Genomic DNA, 22,380 nt, shown 5'->3' on the forward strand with positions numbered 1-22,380 from the left:
AGGAAATCGTTTCGAGCACATTATCCGTTACTTGGTCCGATTGAGGCATGTTAAACGCCTTTGGCAGACTACAAAGTTGACACCAGGGTAGGGTTTTGACTCCACTTTTACAATTCTTTGATTTGTTACAAGCACACGAATAGCGAAAATTGGATTGCAAACGGTGTCTGCCAATTTTAGAGTCGGTACCTACGCAATTGGATTCTGTAGTAGTTCGAACAATTTAGCTTGCCTTTTAAACCTATAGCTATTAATTTCGTTATACTCTCTTAGTAAAACACACGCTAATAGAAGATATTAGGTATCTTCTCTTTCTTCTTCACTGAATTCAACAACAAGGCACTTCGTTGGAAGCGTAAAGATTAATTTTGTGTAAAGGATATTAAATTACCAATAACTCCGTATGGGTATTTTAATTGTAATTTATTTATAGCGTGTTTCGTTTAAAGCAATTTTGAGCGTAATATACATAATATAAACATTTTGGTATTAATAAATTATGCTTTAAGGGGCTTATGTAATTAAGCCATACATTTTAAACAGGAATTGTGTTATTCGAGTACTTTATTGAACGATGGTTGGTTAATATGTAATTCTGTCTCTTACATTTCCATGCATAAACTTCTGAAATACTTAATTTTAATAGATTTTTAGGTTTTAGTTGTTAGGTTTTATTCAGTCCTGGAACTACTACTGGAAATGATATAATGTTTTTGTATTTTAAATCCACGCGGATGAAATCGTAGGCTAGTAGGTTTGTATAAAAAGTAAAAAAACTAAAACCCAACTACGACAAAAAACGACGCTGAAAAAGTATAAAACAAGATTTTCAGAATACTGAACTGAACGAAGTTGCCAATGTAGTTGCATAGTAATTTTCATGTTTGGAAAACCGCAGTCACACGTCAAAGTGCTACGGTAGGTAGGTTTAAGTAACGTGTGACTACGCCTTTCCAAACATGAAAATTACTATGCAACTACATTGGCAACTTCGTTCAGTTCAGTATTCTGAAAATCTTGTTTTATACTTTTTCAGCGTCGTTTTTTGTCGTAGTTGGGTTTTAGTTTTTTTACTTTTTATTATTTGTACTATTTTGGTGTTAAAGTGTATTTGTGCTTAATATGTATTAACAAAAGTTAAATTGATGAACTAATAAGTAGTAAAGAAGCTATGAACGAAAAGATCTGAATTATATGCAATCAGCCCATGAATACAGGTAAAGTCACAAGCAAATGCTAGTAATATATATATATTCGAAATGTACAAGTAAAGCGCTTTCAAATGATACCAAACACGGCATATTTATCTTAACTTTATTTTTTTACTCTGTATGTTTTGTCCGCTAGAGGGCGCCACATTCGATTTTGTGAAACCCCATATAGCCTTTAACCAGCGGACAATTAAGACGCTTCTAATGATATGTCATTTGTCGAATTCTGATAAGTAGTTTAGAAGTTACGAGGGAACACATGAACATACATACATACATACATACATACATAGCCTGTCAAACTCATAACCCTCCTTTTGCTTTGCCGTAGTCGGGTAAAAACATACTAAAGACGCAGACACAGAGAGTACCCGTTTCTACTAGCTCAGTCATGTATAAAGGAATCTTTGTAAAACAATAAGGTTTGTTGAAATAGTAGTTGGTACCCCTACCATCCCATGCCATCAACTCGCTCGATATAGGCTGCTCAATGGGGTTTCAATTTTGATATCTAGCAGTCAACAGCTTAATAGACTACAAATTTTCGTTGAAAAGTAGCACTCGTTGCAGCTATTCAGCTGCAACCGTTTTTAGCTTGTTGTGCCATGACTATTCACATCTGTGTAGACAAACCTCTTTTTTTAACTTTTTTGGATTTGTCTGAGTTGTGTTTTGTTTTTATTGCATTAATAATTTTAATCCAGGAAACTTTTCAGTTTTTAAAAGATTCTGTTTTAACAATTTGACTGGTGCTAGGCTAGGCCTGCTTCTATGCATTTATCGTTACTTCCACATTTCGAAGTTAATATTTGCCTAATTTAAACAAATTATCTTGAACGCTCAGGGTTCCACTGAGTAAATATCCAAATCACCGATATATCTAGTTTATTGGTTTTTGCACAGAAAACGGTGTTTGATCTTGGAAGTCACTCAAGGTTTAATGGGTTAAATTTCGTAGAGTAATTAAAACTAAAAGCTAATGTATTTAAACTAAATAAGTAAATGGATGTTCTGTCTTCCATTGTCAGTGTCTTTATAAGCCCCTAATTGCAAGCTTTTGAAGAAAAGAGCGTATCTTCACCCTAAACGCCGGCACCGCACCTGTAACGCCCCGAGGACTGCGGATGTCTATAGGCGACGGTAGTCACTTAACATCAGGTGATCCGTCTACTCGTTTGCCTCCTGTCACATAAAAAGAAACCCCTAAAATAAATATCCTTGGACATTTTACACTGCGTCTTTAGTCCCAAACTAACGCAACCTTGGCATAGCTTCTCTTACGAACCACTAGGTACGCCAAACGATTTAAATTTAGGAACAATAAAGTATTCGTATAATTTTAATGTCCACAAAGTAGTGAGCCCCTTTAATACACCAGCCATAAAGCTAAGTCATTACGTCTCAATATTAAGTTGTAATTAATCCATCTTACTAGATTTATACAAGTAGGTACCTGTCAATCATCCCAATACATAATGTATAACCTACCACGTACGTACGTAACGCATTTCTTCTGCGAAAAAAAGGATGGATAGGTTACCCAGGTCTCATACTAAATCACATTAGGTACCTATGACTTGCAGAATATGAAGACCGAAATAATTTCGAAGAAATTTCTCGAGAATCTCATTTATTCATGTTTGACCTTTAATCATGTGAGCCATAACAATCCTGGTGCCAAATTTTACGAGGCACGTCATAACTGTCTTACGTACGCAGCGTGCTTTCCAGAGCACGAAATGGCCTTTTTATTTGGGAATCTAAGGTTCAAACCTACTACATCTTATACCTTACTCAATGAAGAACCACCAAATATTTAGATTCCTCATTCTTCTTGTCGTGTCGACAACAAACCTATACAGTGTCAGCCCAAAACTCCGCTAAAAATTATTGTGTGTAAATCTTTGAATTGTCTTCGACTTCTCTATCGAAAGAAAGAAGAAAGAAAGAAAATACATTTATTTGGCACACTAGAACAACAAATTACAGAATATTAATACGATAAAAAAAATAATTTAAAAATTATGCCAAATAGGCTTCCACTCAGCATAATGCCGCAGTGCGTAGCACCACGACGCTGGTTTTCAGTGGTCACCTGATTGTAGTGGTGGAGAGGCGCAGGTAAACATTAAAAAACAAGACGCAACTGAGCAACGGTGCTTTGCTCCTGAGTCGATTACCGTTAATCAATGAAAATGCATTTATTTTTAGGCCTATGGCAGGCCTGGCTCACTCCGCGCGGTACATCCGATAATTACCTACAGCGAAGCGCCCCGCCGGCGGGTATTATATCAGTCGAGTGTCACGCGCGCGCTCCTCAGGACGCTGGCGTGCGTTGTAGTATGATTATAATTCTATGATCGAAGTATTATTTAAAAATGGACATAAAGAGAAAGAAATATTGTGCGGCGTTCGGGTGTTTAAATTCGCAAAGTAATCTACCGGATTTATCTTTTTTTTTTCGCTTCCCAAAGATGCTGAAAGGTATGTTGGCCATGTAGGTAATAAATAATTCTTAGGATAGTATAGGAACCTAACCTACTATGACTACTGCTCAGAATGCGTTCGTTCGTTTCAGCCAAATGACGTCCACTGCTGGACAAAGGCCCTCCCAAGGTTTCCCATAATGAATGCATACTTACCTACATACGTACCTCATTACAAATAAGTAGATTAATTATTTTTTCACTAGACAGCAACCCTAACAGCGTAAGAACGGTTCAGAGGCACGCGATAGAAAGAGACAAAACTTGTAGGTGAATAAAATTGTAGGTACGTAGTGCTGTGCGAGCTGAATTCCACTGTATCGCGTCCTAGCAAGACTCGCATTTATTTAAATCGTCTTGCGGAGTAATCCTTCTGTACCTGTACTATTACTTATTCTGTGCCTATGGGTAGAGCAAAGTTATAACATAGCTCTACCACCCATGTACGAGTGCCCTGGAAAAGGACTTAAGAATTTAAAATTTTAAGATGTCACATCACATGTTTCTTCTTTCACGTGGGCAGACCTCCTACTCGATGGGCCTACGAACTGGTGAAGGTCGCGGGAAGCGCTCGGATGCGCCTGTTAGAGCGGGATCGGAATCGGAAATTGGACCAGACCATTGTGGGAATCCCTGGAGGATCCTTTGTCCAGTGGCCTGGATTCACGTATTTTGTAATAGTCAAATTGTCGTTAACGTTTAAAAAGTGTCCTAATGAAAAACAGTCTTAAATCCGTGCTATTTCGATAGAACGATTACTCGACAGGATCGCAACTCAGAGATTTGTCATTTTTGATGTTTAATCACTGGTATCCGATTAAACCAAACTTCAAAATAGGTAATAGGTAGGTAGATGAATACCGCGGAGGCACGATCGATTACGCATAAAAACGAAATCGAAACAAAAAAAAACGTGAATATGAAATGTGACTCCAGCGATCGCTTCCATGTTTTTGAAGTTTTCGTACGTGAATTAGGCCACTAGGATGGTTGCTATTTAAGAAAAAGAATACTAAATTAACCCTATCTCATCTGCACTTAGTTTACGCATCACGTTATCAAAATGAGCGTCAATTTCATAGGTTTTCGAAACAGTCTCCAGATAACCGATGGTCGAGTGCGCGATAAATATTCTGAAGTGTCTCAGCTGCCCACGATAACGCTTTATTAGCGAGCACAATACAAAATTGATATTATTTTCATTGTATTCTGTCATTGTGATAAGTAATAGAGCTGGCAATAAAATAGTTTTCGTCTGAGCCACTATAACTAATTGATTAGGTACTCTAGCGAACTTCAGTACAATACAAAACTAGTTATACTTATTGAATGTTCTTTTAATACTACTTACATACTCGTAATATTGAACGATAATATTATTTTACCCATTTTGCTGAATCCTCAGATGGAATGAGTTCGGACATCAAGGTTTGAATGAACTTTCATTATTATCATCATCATTTCAGCCACGTTCTGTGGCTGTTCACTGCTGAACATAGGCCTCCCCCAATGATTTCCACATCGCCCGGTTGGTAGCGGCCTGATTCAAACTTATTATACAAAAACTATGTAATTTCGTTTTTCAAATCGAATATTTTTGTAAGCCCTGCATAGATCTTGATCAATGACATGATATGATCATCAGCATTCAAGTCTCCCTTGTTGGAAAACAACGCGCCAATCAAAAGGAAGACTTACTATGGACGGAATCGCCATCAAAATACAACCATAAGTCTTCGTATCTCGTCGATTAGGTCACACAGTGACAAATAAGGTTATTTGGTACAGTTCCAAACACATTTTGGGTGATGAATGTATGCACTCCCCTGTGCTAAATAAATCTAGGAGGATAGGTTTCTACATGTCGACAACTGATAGATTAGTGTGTTAAGCTTCAGCCAAACCAAAGCGTGCAGATAGCTTTGGCGATGGCGATCGCTGCGCGTGCATGCATACGCCAATGACAGGACGCGTGACTGATGACAGGACGCGACCAATGACAGGACGCACGCCCTGTCATTTCCCCATGCACTGTACGCGCAGTGATCGCCATCGCCAACGCGATCTACACGCGTTGGTTTGGCTGAAACTACTAGAAATAGACAACATTTGTTGGAAAATTTTTCAGAAACGTTTGCTTTGCGAAATGTTAGCGTTTGTTTTTTGGAATGCCATATTCCTAGAAAAACAAATATCACTAGAATGTTTGTACAATCTGCTTTCAAGAGTTTTCGTACTTAACCAAAAAGATTTTTTGTTGCATGTTAGCTTTACCCGCGTGTATTTCGGTCCGTAAAAAATATTTTTATATCAACTGCGATTCGTCAACAAAAAATGCTTTTAACGTCGTAGCTAGTAGAACTCTTAAGATGGGAGATGCAGGTGACCTAGGAAGCTACTAGAATACACAGTTATTGCATAACTGTAATGTTAACTGATGACATCATAAAGGTTGGTAAAGGCAGGGAAGCGCTGCACGCAGGCCGCTACCAATCGATCAACATGGAAAGCATTGGGGAGGCCTATGTTCAGCAGTGGACGTCCTATGGCTGAAATGATGATGATAACTGTAATGTTTGCCGAAATATTATTATGACACAAACAAACTCACTTGGGGTCTAATAGACCCCGCGCGACTAATTAAAGGTTAGCTTTAGTTCCATACAGATTATTTAAGCGCCAAATAGCCTACAAATTAATCCTCTCTATACGGGAATTCATGAAAATTGGTTCAGTGGCCTGAAAAACGAATAGACAGTTCGCATTTAGAATTAGTATGGATGAGCTGGTTCTTGATTACAGAGTCACCCAGGGGCATTGAGTTATAATGTACTTAATATTACTTCAATGCCCAGGGGTGTAAATCTCATCTCTAAGTAAAGGAGAAAAGCTAGACTGCCACGAAGAATTCTTGTCTAATAATTGTACAATTGTATTGTATAGGAAAGCAATGAATAAATCCAACCACGTTTAGCGCTCCTGTACACGACGCCGCCACCCCGCCGCCGCCGCGCCCCTACACAGTTCATACGCACCGATTAAAGACCGCCGCCGCGCCGCCACCGCGTCATCAAAGCATAATTTCGCCAGCGGCGCGGCGGCGGCTCGGCAGCGGGCTTCACGCGGCGCGTATAAACAGTGCAAAGGCGCGGGGGCGGCGCGGCGGCGGCGTCTTGTGCAGGAGCGCTCAGATAAAGAATCTTCATCACCAATTTAAGATTGTACATTTACTCAAAACTATTGTTATTTCAAATTATCACAGATCTTTCTAGGAGGACTATCGTAATAGCACTCACTATAGTTAATGCCACTGTAAAGGTCCTGTCACTAGCCAGTGGTGTCAGCTTTTCATCACTTTTCACTTGCATCATTTGATATTACTCGTATGTATTGAAGTGGAGTATTTGCCAGTAATATGTTACTTTTACTTACAATGTGTGAATGCAATTCACATTGACACAATTAACAGAATGAGTAATTAATGATACGTGATGACCACTCACTGTGTGAGACTCTGACTTGATAGTGATTTCAGGATATTGATTACGGGAATCTTTAGTAAATAAATAAGTAAGTAGTTAGTCACTTCCATTATCTATCTATATTAAGCACGGCATCTAAGGCGCCTAGATAGATAAATATACTTATAAGGTACAGCCACATCAGTCTTTTCATACAAAAACTCCTTTTTACTAAAGAATGTTAATGGGTCATTTGGTTTGTACTTTGGTACGTACTAACCAAATGACCCATTTCTTTATTTAATTAAGCTTTAATGCCATATAATTCGTACCCAAGGCGAACTTAATGCAACAAAGGTATTCTCTGCCGGTTTACCTTCGGGCTAAGGAGATGAAATTCGTTTGGCGGTGCTAGAAAGCCTACATATTAAATATTGGAAGGCGAGTCAAATTATACGGTAAGAAGCAATTAATAAACCTGACAGCTTTTTGTATTGATAATGCTATAATAGCTTTGCGTGTCTTCTACCTACACATTGTTGGTGCAAAATCACACTTAATACCGCTAACTTACTAAAAACGTAAAGTTCATAGTTTTGAAGGCGTCTTAGGTATTTTGCATAGCACATGGCGCTATTAAAAATAATCAACACGAAGAGAGTCATTATGAGTTTCATTCGATATAATGAGGACGTTTTAGTAATGAGGAAAACGACTTTTAAAGGAGGAAAGTCTTTGAATGTCACAAAATAAATAAAAGTCTAAAAATTGCATTTAAAATTCAACCGTAACTCATAGTAATAATTCGCGAGTTTATTTTTCAAGCGAGAAAATTACCTTAGCTGTGAAGACGCAGACCACCTGGTATAGTGCTAGTAGAGAAATATTCTAACGTTAACTAGTGGGTTCTAAAAATACTACGTGTATTGTTATTAAAAAATATTGGTGTTATTACTTTCTTTAATGGAAAATCTTAGAGAAAACTGTGTTTATCACTAAAGTTAAATAAGGATATTTGCATTTGTGATGCAATTTTTCATTTAAAAAAATCCATTGCCTCGGGTAGTATTTAAACCTATAATTGTTCGCTTTCTTGACCGCTGAGTTAGAAATAATTATAATTTTCAGCAGTATCACACTGCCACTATACAAAACACAGTTTTTAGCGTAGAAAAATGAATTTATAAAAAGCGCTGAAGTTTCATATCCGAGAAAATTATAAATCGTTGAGTTGTCGAGTTCACTGCAGTTATCTAGTGTTCACTTTTTCGTTCCTGTTTTAATGATAAAAAACTTTATTTCATACAATTTACATGTCTAAACTGTAACATAAATAATTTGATTCAATTTAATCGTCATTTTATAGTCTATTTTTTACAAAGGTAGGTACTATTCGGTATTGTAAAGCCCTGTTTCCACCAAAGCAGAGCGGAGCGGAGATGTGTGTTGAATAACCAATCAGATTTCATTATTTCTACTTCTCGTCTCCGCACCGTACCGCCGCCGCTGTCAAATTCTATAGAAAATTTGACAGCCCACCTTTTCTCTGCTCCGCTCCGCTTTGGTGGAAACCGGGCCTTTTCTTCCAATTTACATGTCTCTCAATTTGTTTTACCGGCGCTTCGATACAATTTGCATTCAAACTCAAAAAATTACGTAAACAAAGTTGCTAACTTTCTTAACACATTCTTGACACAGGAACGGACTCGAAGTAATCCCCGTAAGAATTCCAATAATGGGATTCCTCACGGACGAAGTCATGGGAAGTGTCAGTAATCTACTATAGGGTCCCCATTTGACTTCCCAGTGACTTGTCGCGAAGTTAGAGGGGTCCAATTTTGGGACTTCGACTTGACAAACCCCGTAGAATGAATACCGGGGACGGGGCAGAAAAGTTCTCGAGTGAAGACATGGAAACGTAGTTAGTATAGTATAACTCGATCGACACCTGCATGCGGTTATTGCAGGACCAGTCGTTGTAAAAATCCGTGGGGATAATTTTTTTTTAGGAGTGTACGGCATTCAGTTGATACCAATTGGCAAAGGTTACGTTAAGTTGTTGTTAAGTCAGTTGAATTTTGTATTTTATCGTAAAAAACACTTGCATCGAAGGAAAGTTTTTTGTTTTCAACCGACTTCAAAAAAGGAGGAGGTTCTCAATTCGACCCGTATGTTTTTTTTTTCTATGTTTGTTACGCGATAACTCCGCCAATTATGAACCGATTTGAACAAATCTTTTTTCGGCGTATAGGTAATACCTCAAGGGTGGTCCCATTTAAATTTAATAATAAAAAAAACAACCCCCAAGGGTGGAAAATTGGGGATGAACTTTTTATACGCAATATCTCCGCCGATTATAAATCAATTTGAACGATTATTTTTTTGTTGAATAGGTATTGTCAAAAGGGTGGTTTCATGCGAATTTGAAGAAAATATTTCACCCCCAAGGGTGGAAAATTGGTGTTGGATTTATGGACGCATAAGAGAAACTTTTTACTAATATTGTCTATGGGCACTCTCGTCCTTGTCGCGTTGACAAAATGTTCTCATATATTTTACTCTAAAATATAAAGTCTTCATATTAAGCTTTGTTTAATTTCATCAGGTTATGGGCCCAGATCAGGTTATGGGCCGTCCCAAGCCTGCCGTTTAGTTTATTTTTGCATTTAGAAAAGTATTTTGTTTACTTACCGGGCTCGCGAGTGATTTCTAGTTTTTCAGCTAATGTCATTGAAAATACGTACATAAAAATGGCTGGAAGTAATTTAATGTCAATTGAAAAGCTAACGGGTCGCGAGAATTGGGCTGCTTGGAGTTTTGCAGTAAGGGCATACTTACAACTTGAAGATTTGTATGACTGCATTTTAAAAGAACCAGTGGCTACTGACCCTAGCTCCGTGAAAAAAGACACCAAAGCCAAGTCAAAACTAATACTATTAGTTGACCCGATTTTGTATGTACATATTCAAGAAGCCGAAAATGCAAAACAGGTGTGGGAAAATTTAGCAAAGGCTTTTGAAGACAGTGGCCTAAGTCGTAAAGTTGGCCTATTACGAGAACTGATTAATACCAATTTGGAAAATAGTTCTTCAGTAGAGGGCTATGTAAACAAAGTTATGTCAGCGGCGCACAAACTAAGGAATATTAAATTCAATGTGGATGATGAGTGGTTGGGCACGTTGATGCTGGCAGGATTGCCAGAAATGTATAAGCCTATGATTATGGGCTTAGAGAGTTCCGGTATAAAGATTAGTGCTGATTTAGTAAAAAATAAATTACTACAGGAAGTAAAGACATCAGACACTACCGCACTTTATACAAACACAAAAAATCTGCCCAAAAGTGATCAACCAAAAATTAAGAAAGGCCCAAGGTGCTTTAATTGTAACAAGTTCGGACATCTCAGTAAAAATTGTTGGCATAAAAAGGCAAGTAATAATAAAAAGAAAGAGATGGAAACAGGATATGTCGCAGCTTTTTCTGCTTCCACAACAAATGACTCCGATTCGTGGTATGTTGACTCAGGGGCATCCATGCATATGACACGGCACCGGGACTGGCTCACTGATATCACTCCTCCATCTGTACCGAGCATAAGAATTGCTGATGATAAAGTATTAAAAGTTGAATGCTGCGGAAATATATGCATCAAGGTAAATGCAAAAGATGGCAGCACCGATGCAATACAGGTGAGGAATGTTCTTTATGTACCAGAATTAAAAACAAATTTGTTATCAGTCAGCAAAATAATCAAAGGTGGATGTAGAATAATATTTAATAAACATGGCTGTCAAATTTACAATCCATGCAATAAGTTAGTTGCAAAGGCTGATCTAATTAATGAGAAATATCGATTAATTACTTGTAAAAATCAAGAAATGCACGTAAAGATGGCCAAGACTGATGATGATACTTACCCGTGGCACCAAAGAATGGGTTACTTAAATTTCACTTCACTTAATAAAGTACCGATCTGTACAGAAGGAGTAAAGTTGTCACCGAGTAAAGAAAATGTCATTTGTGTGACATGTGAAACAACAAGAAAACCATTCCCCACTGAAGGCTCCCGTGCAACGAACTTGCTAGAGCCAGTCCATAGTGACGAATGTGGACCGATGAAGCAAGGTTACCGCCAAAGAAGTCGTGGTTCAATACAGATGCACTGGAGATATGGTCGCCGACATCTTGACAAAAGGACTCCATCGCCCCAAGCATGAAATCTTTGCTGCGTCAATGGGTTTAATTTTAAAACATCTGCGTCCAGGAGAGGATGTTGGATTTATGGACGCATAAGAGAAACTTCTTACTAATATTGTCTATGGGCACTCTCGTCCTTGTCGCGTTGACAAAATGTTCTCATATATTTTACTCTAAAATATAAAGTCTTCATATTAAGCTTTGTTTAATTTCATCAATTGGGGATGACTTTTTTATACGCAATATTTTTAATTTTTTTTATGTTCACGCATTTGAAGTCGGTTTTATTTTTTAAAAAAGTTAATTATTTAAGAAGCGAAGGACCAGTCTTAGTAGAGCAAATTTTGGAAGACCTATGTCAAGCAGTGGACGGACATCTTTTGACTGATAAGAGATGGCGACTGAAATGCCCATGGATATTTTCATTTGATTGTCTACCGCTTGAAGTTCAAAATATCAAAAATGCTCTTAGTTAGATTATTCCCAAAATTTTAATTTTTTCCCTATTTAAATGATACGAAAATATTCCAACCAACCCAACAATGTATCATCAAAAATGTTACATTATTTAAACCCATGTTAGTCTAACAAAGCGATCCTAAACAAAACGTTCCCATTATTTTAATTACACAATAAGGACTTCCCTTAATACAAATACACCACACGTTTTCACGTACCGAAAACATCTACCCTCAGGACATAAGACTTACAATTTTGTTGTAAAACCACTCTTAACACAACTGAATAAGTCACAGTGTTCCATCATTTAAAACGTTACAGTCGACTAAATATACTTGTATACATAGGCCGTACTAAGAAAAGCGAATCATTCCTTTTATATTTGTCTGTTTCAATTCTGAAATGAGGGAAAGAGATAGATGAAAGCTGTATAAAATGTTTTACAGAGTATCCACATGATTGGGTGTTTATTCGGAAACAGTGAATGCTTTTCATGCTTCATGGGACACAAAAGCCATGCTGAAATTTATTCGGGACTCGATTATCGATTCCCGCTCTAATACTCCCTATTTTACTATAATCATTTATTTAATTTACTATAGGTAAAGTACCTATACGTGTACAATGTCCAGTTGGCACAGCGATCGACGTTATTTCGAATCTATTCTGATGCCTGTAGTAGCCTGCAGTTTATGCTATTGATATTAAGTTTAAGAAAAGACAATAAATGTTTTTTCTGCCAAATTTTCCAGCAAGATCAACACCGTCCTCAGCAGGTACATTTATAATACCTATACATCGGAATATACAGCAAGGTGCATGAAGGATTCATAGAAAGGACCACAGACTCTTTATCAAAAAATATACAAATCCAAAAAAATTGGTACCTAATCGTATTTTTGTCGTCGTTTCAGCCGAATGACGTCCACTGCTGGACAAAGGCCTCCCCAAGGATTTCCACAATGCCCTGTCCTGAGCCGCCCGCATCCAGGCACCTCCCACGACCTTCACCAGATCGTCGGTCCACCTAGTGGGAGGCCTGCCTATTTTTGTTCTATGCTGAAATAACGTTCATGTGAAATCGTTATTATCAATCTAAAACAGACATACAAAGTATAAAATAATACCAAAATATTTTAATTAATACACCTTTTTTCTCCTAACGATACGTAACGTATATTCGGTACTAACTGTACGGGGTTTTGAACAAATTTAATTGATATTTATTTGTGAAAACATAACCAAAGTTAAATATCATTCATGAACGAACAATCATACACTCCTATCCATTTCATATTTTGTTTTCAAAGTTGTTTATATTTTCCTACTTTGTTTGATTGATTGCCGCTAGCTATATTAAATTTGTGTAAATAGATATTTTCCCTGTTTACTAGGGCATATTGGTGTATTATATGGTATACATAATTATGCTTTATTTCAAAGAAATCTCCTTAGGAAAAATTACAATAATAACTACTTTTTGTCGGAAATTCCCTTTTCGAGACTTGATGAAATCTAAGATAAGACGAGTAAAAAGGTTTTTTTAAGAATACAATGTGCAAGAATACAGATAAGCAAAAAACTTAAAACATGACCACAAATCACTGCGCTTAAATCGATATTGTCACTCTTTTTTCCCGGAAACAAAAGCGAGCGATTTTAGTTCATCCCTTCCGAGCAAAAAACGATAAATCCATTTTTGTGCTTCATATCTCGAAATCCTGCATCAGCGACTACTCCACGTAACGCGACAAAATGTTGTGCGATACAACGCTACACAACGCTACGAGACGCTACGCGACGACATGCTACGTGATTCGGCTACTGAACGCATCGCATCGCAGACTGCTACGAACGAATTGTACTGGTAACCTAACTATTACAATAGTGTAATGCAATTGGTTTGATCGTACATATCTCCATTTTACGCTCAACGTTATTTTTCTACGTGGAATTTCCACCAGTACCTCTATTACGAAAAACTTTCGAGTTCGTTTCGTTTGCGTATTCAAAGTGCCATCGAAAAATTTTGTATGAAAAATTAAACAGCGCCCCCTATAGGTCATAAAAAGAAAAAAAACACCTAGTAAGAAAAACTTTCGATTTTCTTTCGTATCGAGTTCAAATACTAGGCGTGACGAAAGATGGATTTTGTATGAAATAACGTAGGTAGTACGAACCTAATTTTGACAATCAACGTCGTTTCGTTGTCGTTGAAATCATCGAATGTTGTGTCACTGTCAATTATGTTGTGAGAAGATTACGTTGATATAAATTTTACGTGTTTTTGAGGCTTAAATGTGGAGATTATGTGGTCGGCGAATTTATTTCCTTATTTGGCATCATTTAGATTGTTTAGATGCTTTAAGTTAAGAGATTAGGAAGCATCCCAACAGTGAGTAAAAAATATATTTTGTGGACATTTTTCCCAATGTTTGTTTATTTCATATCTAATAGGGCAACATAATAAGGAAAAACTTAAATCCTGATGTTGTGGTTGTTGCAGCGATACCGCCTCAAAGTCAATAAACCTGCATTTTAGTAGATTTTTATTTATTTATTTTTTTTATGCATAACAAGGCAGGTATTTGACCACAATCGCACATGATGTTAAGAGGGATGCAGTCTAGGATGGTACATATCTGCCCTGTAAGATACCTACTTATGTGACAAATTGCCGGAAAGATAGTCTTATGGCAACAAAAAGAGTGTCCTTGGAACACAAGGCAAGTACATAATTTATTCATACATTCTGTCTACTCTACATACCACATGATTTCTTTGTCCTTTGATAGATAATAATTATTACAGGTTATATTATGTGCTATGCATTAAGATGCATCCAGTTCATACCAAGGCACTGATGGTATGAAGAAGCATTTGGAATTACTTAACCAATGCTCTCAATACCCCCAACATACTCGGAGAAGTAGGTAGGTACTCATGCCTACATAAGATTTATCCATGAACTATTTTATACAAATGTACATATGCATTCAGTTCTTAAGATCATACAGAACAAAACACAACAGGGTGATTCCATACCTTTGCTCGTAAGTGTTTTAGCCAGAAAGTTTTAGATCTTAATAAACTTATTTACCTAAACTAATAACTATAAAATTAATGTTATAGTATTCTACTCATCAACATTTATTAATCATTACAGGTACCTACCCTACCCAAACCTTACAAAGATCCAGCTCCGGCACAGAATAAGTAATAGGACTAAGGTTCCTGGGCACACTTAAGAAATACCATCAACACTTGCGGGCAAATAGACATTAATGGGATTAAAACAAAATTTAAATTAGGTAAGAATCTCGGAATTAGAGATACCCAGCTGTAAGTCTGTAAATACTTGTATATTGACACCCTAAAAGTTGTCTCAAAACCTACATATGGTAGGGTGTAAGCAACTATTAAATTTTAAGGTCAAAGGTCACAAAAATCGGTTTTTTGCGCTTTTTTTGGAAATATCTCATTTCCTATGGGTTTTTTGCTATCTGGGGGCACGGCAGTGCCCCCACCAAGTCGAGCAAAAAAGCGGCACGGCCGTACCATCCTTTTCTCGAAGCAATTCAGGCCATTTTCGACCGCCTGTAACTTCGTTGTGGATAAAACTAGAAGGCTGAATTTTCATTAGCTATGCAGGCATTGTAAAGACACGGTATATTTAAAATTTCATTCAATTTGAACCAGTAGTTTAAGAATTATAACGGGTCAAAGTTACTTAATTTTGTCACTCACTGACTGACTCACTGACTCACTGACTCACCGATCATCAAAACTCTAAGGCACTTCTAGCAGACCTAGAAGCTTCAAATTTGGAATATAAGTAGTGTTTGGTGTATGAATCAAGGAAAAACTAAAATATTTGGGGGCACGGTAGTGCAACCGCCAAGTCGAGTAAAATTTTTCAATTTCGGTCCAGTTTTCTAGATACATAACTGCTGTCTACAAAATACAAAAAGAAATGAGATCCCATCAAAAACAATACTTGTCAAAAAAACCAAGTCTCGCAACTCAGTTGTTCTACGGTAAAAAGTTGTGAGATCCATGTAATACCAAGTCCAGGCCAGGAAATCTTTAACGTTTTACATAAATATATTGACTTGGTCATCGCATGAAAACACGTGTAAATAAAATTATTTAGTGCGATGGCCAAGTCAATAATTTATGTAAAACGTTAAAGATTTCCTGGCCTGGACTTGGTATTACATGGATCTCACAACTTTTTACCGTAGAACAACTGAGTTGCGAGACTTGGTTTTTTTGACAAGTATTGTTTTTGATGGGATTTGTATTTATTATCAATATTGTAGAATACTAAATTCTCTACAAATTTTGTTTAAAATTTTTTTTTATACGGTGAACCGTTTTCGAGATAGAGGGCGGAGAGTCACTTCAGGTCAACTTAAGCGGTTTAGGTTTTTCATACAAAAGGATTTTCCCGCTAATTCCCGTGGGAATTTCGGTAATTACTTGTTGTAAATAAGCTTTAAGTTTATTAAGGTACCTACATGCCAAATTTCAAGCGTCTAACTTCCGTTAAGCGTTTAGATTTTTCATACAAAAGGATTTTCCCGCTAATTCCTGTTCCCGTGGGAATTCCTAAGTAAACTATAACCTGCCCAGGTGTATGAAGAATAATTGTACCAAGTTTCGTTAAAATCCATCGAGTAGTTTTTGTTTCTATAAGGAACATACAGACGGACAGACAGACAGACAAAAATTTTACTGATTGCATTTTTGGCATCAGTATCGATCACTAATCACCCCCTGATAGTTATTTTGAAAATATATTTCATGTATAGAATTCTGTCCGTCTGTATGTTCCTTATAGAAACAAAAACTACTCGACGGATTTTAACGAAACTTGGTACAATTATTCTTCATACACCTGGGCAGGTTATAGTATACTTAGGAATTCCCACGGGAACAGGAATTAGCGGGAAAATCCTTTTGTATGAAAAATCTAAACGCTTAACGGAAGTTAGACGCTTGAAATTTGGCATGTAGGTACCTTAGTAAACTCAAAGCTTAGTTACAACAAGGAATTCCCGAAATTCCCACAGGAATTAGCGGGAAAATCCTTTTGTATGAAAAATCTAAACCGCTTAAGTAGACCTGAAGTGATGCAGTGACCGCGCGCTCTCCGCCCTCTATCTCGAAAACGGTTCACCGTATAAAAAAAGTTTTTAAACAAAATTTGTAGAGAATTTAGTATTCTACAATATTGATAATAAATACAAATAGCAAAAAACCCACAGGAAATGAGATATTTCTAAAAAAAGCGCAAAAAACCGATTTTTGTGACCGTTGACCTTGAAATTTAATAGTTGCTTACACCCTACCATATGTAGGTTTTGAGACAACTTTTAGGGTGTCAATATACACGTATTTACAGACTTACAGCTGGGTATCTCGAATTCCGAGGTGAACTTACTATAATGACTGGACTATTATTTCAACAGTAGGAATACACAATGGATAGCTCTTTTTATTTTCTATGACACAAGTGACAATCAACAGAACATTGTTTCTATAGCAACTTAAATTTATTCATAACGCCGCTTTGCTTGCCAGCTACATTAACAAGACGAAAGATGTTCCGAAAGGATGATGGGCACAAATGTATGGAAAGTGGTACCCGCTCCAATAGCCATAACCAATATATATTTTAAAAGGCCTTTAGATGTAGGAAAATGTCTGCTATGGGGCCAGTTCTAATTCACGTTTTGAAAGCAGTAATTCCACTAAGTATTATAATGAAAGTATAACACAATCATCCATGTATACGAGTATGTATTATGACTACAATCTATTAATATAACTAAAAGAAGCATTGAAAAGGAAAGGATTATACCTACGATGAACTACCCAAGCTATTAGCCCTTTATTCGCTTTCATCATCATCATCATGATCATTTTAGCCATAGGACGTCCAGTTGAACATAGGCCTCCTCCAATGATTTCCACAATGGCCGGTTGGTGGCGGCCTGCATCCAGCCCCTTCCCGCTACCTTTATGAGGTCGTCGGTCCATCTTGTGGGTGGATTTATTCGCTTTAGCAACCCATAATAAAACCCTTAAGAAGTAATAAAACTTTAACCCCTTTATTAATAAAAGTTACACCCTAGTTGAACTCTGGCTTAAATTGTCATTTGGTATGGAAATGTCCAGCCTTTGTCCAGCAGTGGACGTCATTTGGCTGAAAAAAAAATGGAAATGTCATTTTAATCCAAGGTTCTTCCTAGGTGTAACTTTTTATTAATAAGGGGGTAGTACCTACTTCTTTAATTAAAAATATTTATTTCACAATTACCTATCCCCATCAATAATTATAGAGTTAAGGAAGGATGCTGGAGTAGTAAACCCTTCCTGCCTCACATAACCTAAGTACCATACGATGGACACGTATGATACTTCTTCTTCTTCTTCCTCGGTCCCTCACTGATGAGGATCGCGACCACAGATAGTGTTCCTCCACAGACTGCGGTCATAAGCTGTGTGGACCGCACGATGCAAACTCCCGCCCACCGTCTTCCTCTCCGCGTCCGGCCATCCTCGTCGGTGCCCTGCCCCGAGCGTGTCCCCCTTCATACTGTATGATACTTAGGTTACACAAAAAGTATCTTTATCTTCGAACGCAACCAGATCTGCGGCTGGTGGCCATAGTAAATGTTGTTCGTCTTGGTAAGACCTTTCAAATGACACTACAAACATAACTATTGGAGCCGGGTACCATTCTGCAAAAAAGTATGTATATTTTCGTACACAACCAGATCTGAGGCTGGTGGTCATAGTAAAAGTTGTTCATCTAGGTAAGACCTTTCAAACGATACTAGACACATATCTATTGGAGCCGGGTACCATTTTGCCCATTGTCCTTTGTTTACCCAACAATATAAATATTGATTGGTAATAAATAATAATGGTTTTAAATACTTACATATTAAACAAACAATAACACAAAAACGTATAAACAATTAATGAGGCGTTATGAGCATTATTCATCTTTGTAACTTATTTTTTTAAATTTAATAACAACATCTTAAAATAACGCAGCATGTTTCGGACGGAACACACCATTCCATGTTAAATAAAAAAAAACTTGTAAAATACTCTATGACTCGTCGAAAGAAGCTTCTTGGCCTTGCGTGCCGACGAAAGAAATTAGAAAGTTAAGCTATCGAGTACGATCCTTAGTAAAACAAGAATGAACGTTTCGAGTTCGAACTCGAAACGTACAAAAATTCGTCCTCGTCTTGAACTCGAAAGTTTTTCGTACTAGTGGTACAGTTTTGTACTTATTAGAATAATATTACCTTTCGAAATGTTGGAAGCATGTTTATTACTAAAATTTTGCCAGTCTGCGCCTTACATTTGCTGAGCTTTTCACAATGACTAATACCGTTATAAGCCGTCATTAAATCTGACATAAGGAATGACTGATCTGACCAGTGACGACTTTGTCCTCTGAAGCATTATCTTTCGTAGCAGAAAAGCTTTTCAATTATAAGAAAATAAAGTGATTTATTTGTCTTTTTATTTATTAGTAATTTTAGTTACTCTCCAACATATTTTGTGATGAGAAGCTTTTTAACTTCAAGACAATTTCACAACAAGACAAAGAATAAAATTATTCCTTTTCTCTCGCCTCATCACTACCTTAGTGTCAGACTGTACGAGCCACCATAAACATATGACATGCCTGAATAGGCATGTCAAATGCGTAATCTTACGCATTTGGGTTTATTCAACTTTGCAATGTTCTTAACAAATACGGAAAGTGATTTTACCTGTATGTTCTTGTTAATCGAACCCAGAGCATTTGAGCCAACAGACTTTAACTTTCCAACCTCTACGTCATTTATTATAACAGCTGTTGAGTGTATGTAATTACAGACCATTATAATGATTGAGTTACTACATAAACCTGTCATCACTGGCACTAAAAATATTCCAGATCCAGACTAGCTCATAATCTCGGGATTAGTTTATTTTAGCCAGTATCGAAGTCTGGGCAGCATTTCCTGGGACATTTATCGCAGTATTAATATCAATAATTGTTATTTATTTGATTACTAGCTCACTAAATGTAAATCTTCAAAAACAGTTCTGGCAGTTTTGATTTATTATATTACTTTACTGCTAAATGCCGTCCATTGCTGGACAAAGGCTTCCCCCAAATATTTTCACAAAGACCAGTCATGCGCTGCCCGCATCCAGGTGCTTTACCTAAAATCGTTGGTCCACTGAGTAGGAGACCTATCTCTACGTTTTCCCGTTCGTGGTCCCTATTTTGATACATGTCCTTTGTTATTTATTAATTAGTAATTTTAGCTAAGGATTGTAAAAAAAACTCATTTTTGCAAATAGGCTTTTCAAAAACCACTTTTACACGTCCCAGTATTAACCCTACCACTGCTTCGGGACAATAAAAGGGCTAGTGCTACGAAGAAGCAGCGCAAGAAACTCAGTCACTATTCATTTGGCTAGTAATTCCTGCTTATAGATTTGCTGAAGCCCGTAATGACTAGAGTGAATTTTCTTTTCCCAACATTTCGTACGGTCGACACTTAATATCGCTAACACTCGACATTAGTCTATTGATACACAAATACAGCACTCACCGTGCATCTGATACGAGGCTAAAAATAGCATGTTATAATTACTAATATCGATCTGACTTTAAAAGATAACGTTATCAATACGTATGAGTACGTGAAAATGAAATCAATCGATTCAAATCAATTTTGTTGGGAAGTGTGATAATTTTGTATTTTGTTTGTTTTAATTCGGGTATAGATTGAAGCTCGAATTCTGAAATTCTAATCTACAATTTTCGTTCCAGACTCAAGAGTTAGGAAAACATTGATACTTACGCCCGTATTCACAAACGATGCTTGCTTAAGTAAAGCAGGTAATTGAATGCACAGCGTTGAATAGGGTGACTCATTAACCAATCACAGAGCTCTATTCAACGCTGTGCGTTTGATTTGCTGCTTCACTTAAGCAAGCATCGTTTGTAAATACGGGCGTGAATGAATTAAGCGTTAGACTAGACCTATAATAAAGAATTTAAATTTAATAAAATGAAAGGTATTCTGAGGAGTAATAATACTCTTCAGACTCGAATATCGCGAGCCTCATTGTCCTTCCAGCTGAATCAGTGACCCTTCACTAAGCTGCAGCGACATCTGGAGGTTACGACATTCAATAACTTGGGAAAATGAACTTGTGGACCCTGGTCAGCTTATTGGAAGCGATTGCAGTAACCGTAACTTGCAGCAAACTGAAAAGGAGCCTTTGTATGTAAAATGTTAAAACGACTCTAAGGCTGGGTTGCACCATCTTTTTTAACTTTAACAAACGTCAAAAATCTGACTAACTCCTAACTCCATACCAAAAACACCGGTCACATTTTTTTGTTATTGTTAAAGTAAGAGCCTTAGTTAGACCTCACCTTCTCAAATGAAGCATACGTGGAGTAGTTACGAGTATAACATGAACTCTAGAATTAATGGTCCGTATGAAAGAAACTAAGTCTAAGTAATACAAGGTGTAATAGATTAAAATCTCAAAAAATAAACAATTGTACGTGACGAACGCTCACTAAGCGTTTCGATAACTTTTTTATAATGCGAAAAGCTGAAAAAGGGATAGGAATTCGCTGCCTGTTGCTTTCTTTTCCGAATACTAAATAATTCGGACTTTTTCAAGGCAAGAGTGAATAGGCACTTACAGGGCAGATATATGTATACCATCCTAGACTGCATCTCACTTGTGACAGGTGCGATTGCGGTCAAATACCTGAGTTGTATTGCATAAAAAAATGATAAAAATTAAATTAAGTTTCATAATATCGCAATTATTCTGCTAACACTATGCTAGAGGGACTAAAACTGAATAATAATCTCCTGTATACGAATAGATTATAGGGTTGTTGTTCCATCAATATGATAATCCAACATTGGATTATTACCTAAATCAAATTGATTCCACGTGTAGATGAGTTATATTAATTAGATTAGTGCAATAGCGCAGTTGTAGTTCGGTTAGCACGTTCAATCAAATGAAGAGCTGCAAGCGGTTCTCAACCTTATCCTTTGTGTCTTTTGCCTCGAAGTCCTTTAACAACTGGATCAAAAGGCGTAACCACCTTGTAGGTGTCGGTGTCATAGAATGGCAATTTAACCGCCACCTTAACTCTGAGTACAATCAAATTGACGTAATCCCAATCTAATTGTAAACTAACTATATAAAGTGAATTTTCAATACATTTTATTAATTACATTACCGAAAGGTACAATACATCGGTTCACCTAGTAGGAGGCCAGCGCACACTACGTCTTCCGGCACGTGGTAGCCACTCGAGAACTTTTCTGCCCCAACGGCCATCAGCTCTACGAGTTATGTTTCCCGCCCACGTGAAAATTTGGCGTGGAGATAGTTTGATTCCGGGGAAAGGACATAGGATAGTTTATAACCCGGTTTTTGAAACAGGGACGCGCGCAATAAAGTTTTTCTGTGACAGACAAAATTCCACGCGGGCGAAGCCGC

General features: G+C 37.2%; 1 protein-coding gene and 1 long non-coding RNA gene across 4 annotated transcripts in view; one reads left to right on the forward strand and one right to left on the reverse strand.

Moving 5' to 3' along the window:
* LOC135081620 (atrial natriuretic peptide receptor 1-like) overlaps positions 1-22,380 on the reverse strand; it is a 407,345-nt gene that overhangs the window by 373,282 nt on the left and 11,683 nt on the right. The window lies entirely within an intron of this gene.
* LOC135081775 (uncharacterized) lies at positions 14,078-15,100 on the forward strand. 3 transcript variants are annotated; one of them, XR_010259263.1, is made up of 4 exons: positions 14,078-14,209; positions 14,321-14,540; positions 14,626-14,747; positions 14,981-15,100. It is a non-coding gene; the product is annotated as an uncharacterized LOC135081775 (long non-coding RNA). The 3 variants fall into 3 exon arrangements; XR_010259262.1 differs by having other exon boundaries at positions 14,626-15,100; XR_010259264.1 differs by having other exon boundaries at positions 14,395-14,540; positions 14,626-15,100.

This window comes from Ostrinia nubilalis, chromosome 20, assembly GCF_963855985.1.
Source record: "Ostrinia nubilalis chromosome 20, ilOstNubi1.1, whole genome shotgun sequence".
NCBI classification, from domain to species: Eukaryota; Metazoa; Arthropoda; class Insecta; order Lepidoptera; family Crambidae; genus Ostrinia; species Ostrinia nubilalis.